General features: G+C 42.1%; 1 long non-coding RNA gene across 2 annotated transcripts; it reads right to left on the bottom strand.

The window, feature by feature from the left end:
- Positions 1 to 7935: 7935 nt before the first annotated feature.
- Positions 7936 to 9293, bottom strand: LOC121310874. Of its 2 annotated transcripts, none has more exons than XR_005948955.1 (2): positions 8714 to 9293; positions 7936 to 8432 (listed from the first exon to the last, which is right to left on the bottom strand). It is a non-coding gene; the product is annotated as an uncharacterized LOC121310874 (long non-coding RNA). The 2 variants fall into 2 exon arrangements; XR_005948956.1 differs by having other exon boundaries at positions 8744 to 9293.
- Between the last annotated feature and the right edge of the window lie 1115 nt (positions 9294 to 10408).

Genomic DNA, 10408 nt, shown 5'->3' with positions numbered 1-10408 from the left:
TTGATTTATAACAAGAAAAAAGACACGAACACTGCTTTAAGCGTATTGAGCAAAATTGACCATCTATGTCAGGCTCTCAAGCAGGCTGTGAATGTGGTAGGAGGCTGAAAATTGGTAAAGACTAACTGTAATACATGCAGATAATCACTGCAGAAGTACAAGTTTGTGGACCTTTTGCTTCCGATGCTGTACCTATCCTTAGGTGTCACATTTCACTGTATTGTGCTATACTTGAAAATGTCAATTTTGAAGTGTTTTTTCAGCCATGCAACCACATAGAAACTCCATTTGAAGGGCTGTGGTATTAGACCTACAGTCTGTAGCTGATTCCAGTGTTTCTGGAAGGATTCCTGCAAAAATTGATTTATAACAAGAAAAAAGACACGAACACTGCTTTAAGCGTATTGAGCAAAATTGACCATCTATGTCAGGCTCTCAAGCAGGCTGTGAATGTGGTAGGAGGCTGAAAATTGGTAAAGACTAACTGTAATGCATGCAGATAATCATTTCAGAAGTACAAGTTTGTGGACCTTTTGCTTCCGATGCTGTACCTATCCTTAGGTGTCACATTTCACTGTATTGTGCTATACTTGAAAATGTCAATTTTGAAGTGTTTTTTCAGCCATGCAACCACATAGAAACTCCAATTGAAGGGCTGTAGTATTAAACCTACAGTCTGTAGCTGATCCCAGTGTTTCTGGAAGGATTCCTGCAAAAATTGATTTATAACAAGAAAAAAGACACGAACACTGCTTTAAGCGTATTGAGCAAAATTGACCATCTATGTCAGGCTCTCAAGCAGGCTGTGAATGTGGTAGGAGGCTGAAAATTGGTAAAGACTAACTGTAATACATGCAGATAATCACTGCAGAAGTACAAGTTTGTGGACCTTTTGCTTCCGATGCTGTACCTATCCTTAGGTGTCACATTTCACTGTATTGTGCTATACTTGAAAATGTCAATTTTGAAGTGTTTTTTCAGCCAAGCAACCACATAGAAACTCCATTTGAAGGGCTGTGGTATTAGACCTACAGTCTGTAGCTGATTCCAGTGTTTCTGGAAGGATTCCTGCAAAAATTGATTTATAACAAGAGAAAAAACACGAACACTGCTGCCTTAAGCGTATTGAGCAAAATTGACCATCTATGTCAGGCTCTCAAGCAGGCTGTGAATGTGGTAGGAGGCTGAAAATTGGTACAGACTAACTGCAATACATGCAGATAATCACTGCAGAAGAACAAGTTTGTGGACCTTTTGCTTCCGATGCTGTACCTATCCTTAGGTGTCACATTTCACTGTATTGTGCTATACTTGAAAATGTCAATTTTGAAGTGTTTTTTCAGCCATGCAACCACATAGAAACTCCAATTGAAGGGCTGTAGTATTAAACCTACAGTCTGTAGCTGATCCCAGTGTTTCTGGAAGGATTCCTGCAAAAATTGATTTATAACAAGAAAAAAGACACGAACACTGCTTTAAGCGTATTGAGCAAAATTGACCATCTATGTCAGGCTCTCAAGCAGGCTGTGAATGTGGTAGGAGGCTGAAAATTGGTAAAGACTAACTGTAATACATGCAGATAATCACTGCTGACATACAAGTTTGTGGACCTTTTGCTTCCGGTGCTGTACCTATCCTTAGGTGTCACATTTCACTGTATTGTGCTATACTTGAAAATGTCAATTTTGAAGTGTTTTTTCAGCCATGCAACCACATAGAAACTCCATTTGAAGGGCTGTGGTATTAGACCTACAGTCTGTAGCTGATTCCAGTGTTTCTGGAAGGATTCCTGCAAAAATTGATTTATAACAGAAAAAAGACACGAACACTGCTTTAAGCGTGTTGAGCAAAATTGACCATCTATGTCAGGCTCTCAAGCAGGCTCTGAATGTGGTAGGAGGCTGAAAATTGGTAAAGACTAACTGCAATACATGCAGATAATCACTGCAGAAGAACAAGTTTGTGGACCTTTTGCTTCCGATGCTGTACCTGTCCTTAGGTGTCACATTTCACTGTATTGTGCTATACTTGAAAATGTCAATTTTGAAGTGTTTTTTCAGCCAAGCAACCACATAGAAACTCCATTTGAAGGGCTGTGGTATTAGACCTACAGTCTGTAGCTGATTCCAGTGTTTCTGGAAGGATTCCTGCAAAAATTGATTTATAACAAGAAAAAAGACACGAACACTGCTTTAAGCGTATTGAGCAAAATTGACCATCTATGTCAGGCTCTCAAGCAGGCTGTGAATGTGGTTGGAGGCTGAAAATTGGTAAAGACTAAATGTAATACATGCAGATAATCACTGCTGACATACAAGTTTGTGGACCTTTTGCTTCCGATGCTGTACCTATCCTTAGGTGTCACATTTCACTGTATTGTGCTATACTTGAACATGACAATTTTGAAGTGTTTTTTCAGTCATGCAACCAACTTCTGTGATCATATTGTCCCATGGTCAGCTGTCCAGCTCGCTGCTGTGGTCATGTTTTCCCCTGGTCAGCTGTTCACCTCGCTGCTGCAGAAGTTTGTTTGGGGCCGGGACAATGTTCTCAACAGACTGGTGTTTTTTCTCATTTGTTAAACTTTGAAGAGGACCTGCAGGTTTATCTTGTAGTCTTTACTGCTGTGATGTTAGGCTTTTTTTATTTGAGAGTCTGTGTTGGATAATGTGCTTTTTGTCAGTGAAGTTGCTTTTAAAAAACAAGAAAATATAATGTACACAATCTCAAACTCACTGTTTGACAATTAAAAAAAAGAAAGAAATTTAATTTCTTTACAACAACAGTTCTACCAAATGGCCACACGATGGCAGCATTGGATAAGGAATGCGGAGAGCTACGTTCTGCCCGTCTTCATAAAGTTCACTGCCTGCTCTGCCCGTTGTAACCCGCTCGACGGAGCCGCGCTGAATTAATGAGTTCACCCGGGGCGTGTCTCAGTGTGAAACAGCTGGACCTCATTAAATATGTTGGTCGGTGGAAGAAGGAAGTCAAGCGAGGAGGTGTTTGCATTTGTTTTGCAGATTACGATGGACGGAGCTCTTAAACCAAGTGATTGCACAACCAGTGAAGTTCATTTTAAAAAGCAATTCCAGTTATACTGTCAATATGATTGTTTGGTGTGTTTTAAGAGTGTTTCAGAAATGTCTTTATATTTGAATGGGGGGTCCAGGTTAATCCGAGTCATTTGAAAGGACTGCTGAGCTGTCCAGTTTTAAAAACGAAAGGTTGGTTTCCTATAACCAGCAGTTCTATTAAATGACCACAAGATGGCAGCATGAGAGCATTTCACAAGCGCAGCGGTGCCTGAAATGCGCTCCGAGTTTAGGAATGGAGGAGGAGCGGGCGCTGCGGTTCCTCCACTCCGCGTCCCGGGTGCCGTTTGTTCTGCTTTGATTTCTGTATTTTCTCATTTGATCTCTTCTAAAACTAGAAGCCATTCAAGGGGTGTCTTTTTATTTTATTATTTCTTATGTAGTAATTGGTGATTTTGTATTTGCTATAATGTTGTACTGTTCTGTCCTACGTGTTTTATTTAATTACATTTTGGTAAAATATGACATCAATGAACTTCCTAGTCTTGCATGACACATTCTAACTACTGTATTTCCACCCAGTATTTTAACATAGAATTCAGAATATATATTTCCTTGCTTTAGATTTGTTTTTTGTAGGTTTTCACACATCCTTTTCATCTTTATTATTATTATTATTATTATTATTATTATTATTATTATTATTATTATTATTATTATTATTATTACTATGTCCAGTATTACTATGGAGGCCAGGGTGAGAAGTATTATATCCATTATCCATTACATTGCAGTGCTTTAGATTACATTAGGACCCTAACCAGCACATTGAAGAAAATGTCTGTGATCTCGAGCTGCTGGTTATGCTGATTGACCAATTAAATAAATAATTAAATAAATAAAAGCATTATTATTAACTTAGAAGCAACAAGAAAAAAAAAAAATACTGTTGTATTTAATTCATGCACAAAATGGATTGATTATGAAAAACGAGTCATAAGGAAAGTGGAAACCAGTAGACGTGCTGACAGGCCCTGTTTACAACGAGTATGACACAGTGAATTCAGCAATAACTTCATTATTTATACACAGTGCTCTCTTAGTTATAGTGTACGTGTTATTTTTGATGTATTTTAACAATATATTGACAATGTCTTTATTTTTGCACAGGGGTAATGTTAATCCGGAAAACATTTCCAGCTTCCAGGAATTGTGTACAGATCCTTGCGACATGGGGCCGTGCATTATCATGCTGAAACATGAGGTGATGGCGGCGGATGAAAGGCACGACAACGGGCCTCAGGATCTCGTCACGGCATCTCTGTGCCATCGATAAAATGCAATGGTGTTCGTTGTCCGTAGCTTATGCCTGCCCATAGCATAACCCCACCGCCACCATGGGGCACTCTGTTCACAACGTTGACATCAGCAAACCGCTCGCCCACACGACGCCATACACGCTGTCTGCCATCTGCCCGGTACAGTTGAAACCGGGATTCATCCATGAACAGCACACTTCTCCAGCGTGCCAGTGGCATTCGAAGGTGATCATTTGCACTGAAGTCAGGTCAAGACCCTGGTGAGGACGACGAGCACGCAGATGAGCTTCCCTGAGACGGTTTCTAACAGTTTGTGCAGAAATTCTTCGGTTGTGCAAACCCACAGTTTCATCAGCTGTCCGAGTGGCTGGTCTCAGACGATCCCGCAGGTGAAGAAGCCGGATGTGGAGGTCCTGGGCTGGCGTGGTTACACGTGGTCTGTGTTTGTGAGGCCGGTTGGACGTACTGCCAAATTCTCTAAAACAATGTTGGAGGCGGCTTATGGTAGAGAAATGAACATTCAATTCTCTGGCAAAAGCTCTGGTGGACATTCCTGCAGTCAGCAGGCCAATTGCACGCTCCCTCAAAACTTGAGACATCTGTGGCATTGTGTTGTGTGACAAAACTGCACATTTTAGAGTGGCCTTTTATTGTCCCCAGCACAAGGTGCACCTGTGTAATGATCATGCTGTTTAATCAGTTTCTTGATATGCCACACCTGTCAGGTGGATGGATTATCTTGGCAAAGGAGACATGCTCACTAACAGGAAAGTAAACAAATGTGTGCACAAAATTTGAGAGAAATAAGCTTTTTGTGCATATGGAAAATTTCTGGGATCTCCGAAACATGGGACAACACTTTACATGTTGCGTTTATATTTTTGTTCAGTGTAATTTGTGAGAATCTCTCTCTCTTTCGCTTTGCCCTGTATAAATTAAACCCTTCATTTTTCCACTGTTGATATTCTGTTATTTTTGATTGTCTGAGCGAGGATGTTGCTGCAGAAGCAAAGGAGCCGCACACACGAGGGTTTGCTCATAATGTCTGCGTGTCTCAGTGAAACCAGGCCCTTCCTCTATGAAATCATTACACAGCTCAGCATGTCTATTTATTAAATGGTTACTTCATATAATCTGTTTTTTTCCCCCCAAGTATTACATTTCTTCCCATTTGATATGACATGGTATTTGTTCTGTATATTTATTTCTAGTGCAGCTTGTGCTTGGATCATTACTGTGCCGTGATTAATAGATACAAGGAGATTTCTTTACAGCAGACCCACAACACAATGATACAGCAAGACTGGTGTTCTCTGATTACGAGATTTCAAATAATAATTGATAAATGAACACCAGAGTTGTCGTTGAAACATTGTGTTTTGTGCTTGTTTTTTTTTCTCACGTCTGTTTGTTTGAATCTGTCAAAGATACAATAGAAGTGACTTTTATTGGCTATTTTCAACAGTAAACACCTGCATGGTGTGCAGATTAGTTAAAGTACTGGAGGGAATATGACAGCAGGTTTGAGTAGCTCTCTGGCTGGCTCAGTTGTTAGAGTATTGGACTCTGAGTTCTAGGGTAGATGGTTCAAGTCCCATGTGAAGCAGAGTTTTTAAAAATATTGTTTAATTTACCTTTTTATCAATAAGGTTTTGGGTTTGAATCCAGTTCAAGTCACAAATGAAACGAAGCTGAGAATCTCATTTTATCCCCAGGTCCCCATCACACAGTGTAATAATGTGTTTCACCAGCACTGCAGGCAGCTGGCTGGATAGCTCTGTTGGTAGAGCAGTGGCCTGTGATTCCCAGGTTAGTGGGTTCAAACCTGTGTCAGGGGTGTGAGTCTTCTGTTCATTTTCAAACACTTCACCCATTTTGATAGACTAGGGTCAGTGGTCTAATCATACTTTATAATATAAAGAGGCTGATATAAGGTCTTCTGTGCAATGCTAGACTGTCACAAGTAGACAGGTGGTGCAGTGGGCTTATTCCCTGGCATTCTGTGCTGTTCATCTTGGGGACCTGGTTTCAAATCCAGGTGAGTTCTTCCTTTATTTTCAAAGACTTGCTTAATATCTTTTCATGGAAGTGAGATGGACTGGGTTCAAATCCAGCACTTTGCTTGTTTCAAATGATTTGTGAATTGACCTTATATATAGTGTGAACCAGCCCTTTCCTGTGGGAGCTGGTGGTGCAGGGGGCTAATCCCACAGCCTCCTCTCCCTGAAGATGGTGGTTCAAATCTAGGTCCTGGAGGTGAGTAATGCTGTTGGTTGTAAGTGTGGATGCTGGTTGTAACTAATGATGTTGGTTGTGTTTCCACAGATGGTGGAGGAGGAGGGAGGGCAGCCTGCCCAGAAGAGGAGGATGAAGAGGGGGCTTGGGCCCCCAGCCCTGGGGGGAGTGGAAGGTGGGGGTGTTAGTATTGGAGACAATTGATGCTGGGTGAAGAGAGAAAATTGTTTTTCTTCTAGTCTCAGTTTCAAAAAAAAATTTATTGGTGCCTTGAAAACCAGAGATTTCTGTCTCCCTCTCCAGTACCAACACCCCCACCTTCCACTCCCCCCAGGGCCAGGGGCCCAAGCCCCCTCTTCATCCTCCTCTTCTGGGCAGGCTGCCCTCCTCTTCCTCCTCCACCATCATCATCTGTGGAAACACAACCAACATCATTAGTTACAACCAGCATCATTGCTTACAACCAACAGCTTACAACCAACAGCATTACTCACCTCCAGGACCTAGATTTGAACCACCATCTTCAGGGAGAGGAGGCTATGGGATTAGCCCCCTGCACCACCAGCTCCCACAGGAAAGTGCTCGTTCACACTATATATAAGGTCAATTCACAAATCCTTTTATGCCTTATATAGGATATTAAGCAAGTCTTTCAAAAAAAGAGAGGAAGAACTCACCTGGATTTGAACCCAGGTCCCCCAAGGTGAACAGCACAGCATGCCAGGCAATGAGCCACTGCACCACCTGCCTGCTTGTGAGAGTCTATCACTCTAACCTTGTATATGAGATTCATCCCAATGAAGAGGATAGGGATTATGAAACGCAGGGCTCTGAGGTAAATACCTTGGATATCAGGGTCAATACAAGGAGTGGTAAGACAGTGTGGTCCAGTGGTTAAAGTCCAGGGCTTGTAACCAGAAGATCCCTGGTTCATATCCCACTGACAGACTCACAATGTGACCCTGAGCAAGTCACTTCAGCTCCTTGTGTTCCATCCTGTGGATGAAATGTTAAATCAATGTCTCAGCAAGCACTCGGGCACTAGGGAGCAAAGCAGGGCAAGAACCTGGATGCCTCTTCTTTGCAGAAGTGAACACTGGACTTTTCTTTTTCCAGAGGAAATGGACAATTAGCCTGGAAAGCAACCCCTCAGAGGAAGGACAGGTTGGAAAAGGCTTCAAGTTGTAGTTTAAAGTCTGAGCAAATACAAGCGACACAGTGTGTGTATTGCAGCTGCAATCATTGCCTGGTTACTGTGAATAAATATGTATAGATCCCCTTCCAAGGCTGGTGTGACAGGATGCTGCATGGTGCTGTGAAGAAGGGAAACATCCACACTGTATATATTTCAAAACGTCTGCGTTTATTTAAGAAAAAGGCTTTAAAGTGAACCAGTCACTCCTCTACCAGCAATGCTAATGGAAGCCGATACAGGGGCTGCAGACCAATAAAAACACACTCCATTACCCACAATCCTCCTGCACCAAACTGGGCTCCTTGGAAACAGAAAAGTAGAAAATGTGCTCAGAAAGGGTGTATCGTGTGGTCTATCTTACCAAACATATACAATGTTCTAATTAAAGAATAGTCAGTAAATATATAGCAGTATTGTGAAACAGGATCTGGCACTGCTCAATGCCTTGCTCAGTGGGTGAGAAGCACTGGCAGATGCACTAAGAAACAAGAGGGGCGAGGGGCGAGGAGGGAAGGCAGCGGGCAGCAGCAGTATTCCTCAGTCCAGGAGGGACAGCTCCATGCACTCCACAGCCTCAGGGTGAAGCATGTGGGTCGCCAGCTGCTCCATATCATCCAGACTCAACAAGCGCAGGCTCTGCTCGTAATCCTGAGAGAGGCAGAGTGAGAGACACGGAGTCACAACTACACGCTGGTCTGCACCTGCATTTCAGAGTGTGTGTGTGTGTGTGTGTACGCTGTATCTGTGTGTCTATATATAGCAGTGTTTGGGACCGATGGAGTAGTGTGAGAGTCTGTGCTCAGAGGGGAGAGACTAAAAGTCATATTTAAAAACTTCATGCAACTCAAAGATGATAAACGATTGAAAACACTTTCTTTGTCGGTGTTACTGTTTATAGATATATGTAGAACAACATGCATGCTTTTTACCTGAGTGCTGTGCTGTGCTGTGCAGCCTACCTGCCAGCGCCTTGCCTTTGTAGAGGAGTCCCTGTTGATTGACAGGTATGTTGAGCTTCTCAGAGACCAGACTCCAGACTGTGGAGACCTTCTCAACCTCACAGACCTGTCAAGAGACAAGAACACACAGACTCTGAGGGGATGAGCATTAAACACTGAAATTACATCGTCATCCTCACAGACAAGAACGCGCACACACACACACACACTTCATCTTATCAATCAAGAGAGGCGAGAGCGAGCACCAACACTGAAACTAACTTGCCCGATCCCAACACAAACAACGGGCAGCCGTTCAGCGAGGCAGCTTCTGAGAACCAACTCCTTTGAGAAGAGTGTGTGAGCAAGGCTAGTGCTGCTGAGACACAGAAATGGCTTCAAAGGGCTTTATGGGGAAAGCACACGGTATGAGGAGGCGCACAGAGCAAAGGGATACTGCAGCTGTCTCTCTCATTCTCACTTCCTGCACCCCTACATAAAGGTGACCCCCAAAGTGCTTTACATACAGAAAAAAACCCAATAATAAACAGGAAGAAAAGAGAACAGTTATTAAAAACAGAATCAACAGTAAAACTCAGAATAAAACATAAACACGTTATGGAGAAGCTACATTAAAAAGGGATGTTTTTAATCAACATTTGAAGATTGCAATTGAAGGTGAATCTCTGAGGGGTAAGGAGTTCCAGAGTGTCGGGGCATTAAAACAGAAAGCAGCCTCATCCCATCCTCTTACCATTCACCCTCGGAATATACTGGAGGCCAGCATCTGCAGATCTCAGAGTGCGTTCGGGCTGATATCAATTAAATATTGTGGAGATAGTCCATTCAGTGCTTTAAAAACTAGTAATACAATTTTAAAAGCAATTCTGTAATGCACAGGAAGCCATTGCAATGATGCCAGCACAGGCGTAATGCGAGCCTTTTGTTTGGTTCTAGTTAGCATTCTAGCAGCAGCATTTTGCACTAGCTGTATGCGTGATAAAGCATGACTTGTAAGTCCAGAGAATAAAGCGTTACAGTAATCTAACATAGACAAAATAAAAGCACGTCCTAATTTCGTTGCATCATCCAAGGATAAGAATAACTTTTGCAATGTTTCTTAAAGGACAGAAGGACACTCTAGTAATGTATTTTATATGTGATTTAAAGGAAAGTGCAGAATCAAAAATAACTCTCAGGTTTTTCACTTCAGATTTTACATTTGATTTTAGCATGCCTAGATCAATATTTGTCGAGTCCAGCTGTTGATTAGAGCCTAAAAGTAAGACTTCTGTCTCATCGGAATTTAACTGCAAGAGATTCTGAGACATCCAGCTTCTAATATCGGCTAGGCATTTGAAAAGGGCATTGATAGCTGTTGTGTCACCTGGTTTAACAGATATATAAATCTGTGTGTCACCTGCATAGCTGTGGATATGCACCCCATGTTTACGAATAATAAAGAGAATAACATGGGAGCAAGAATGGAGCCCTGCAGAACACCACGTGTAATATCAGCTAGTCCAGATGCAGATTCTCCTAAGGCTACAAAATACTGTCTGTTCATTAAACAGGATATGAACCAGTTCAGGACACTACCAGAAAGGCCCACCCATTCTCTACGACAATTAAATAAAATCTTGTGATCCACAGTATCAAAGGCAGCACTCAGATCTAAAAAGATCA

The sequence above is a fragment of the Polyodon spathula genome, unplaced genomic scaffold (genome assembly GCF_017654505.1).
Source record: "Polyodon spathula isolate WHYD16114869_AA unplaced genomic scaffold, ASM1765450v1 scaffolds_2724, whole genome shotgun sequence".
Taxonomy (NCBI): Eukaryota; Metazoa; Chordata; class Actinopteri; order Acipenseriformes; family Polyodontidae; genus Polyodon; species Polyodon spathula.
The sequence above is the reverse complement of the archived record's forward strand: the minus strand, read 5'-3'. Positions and strand labels throughout refer to the sequence as shown.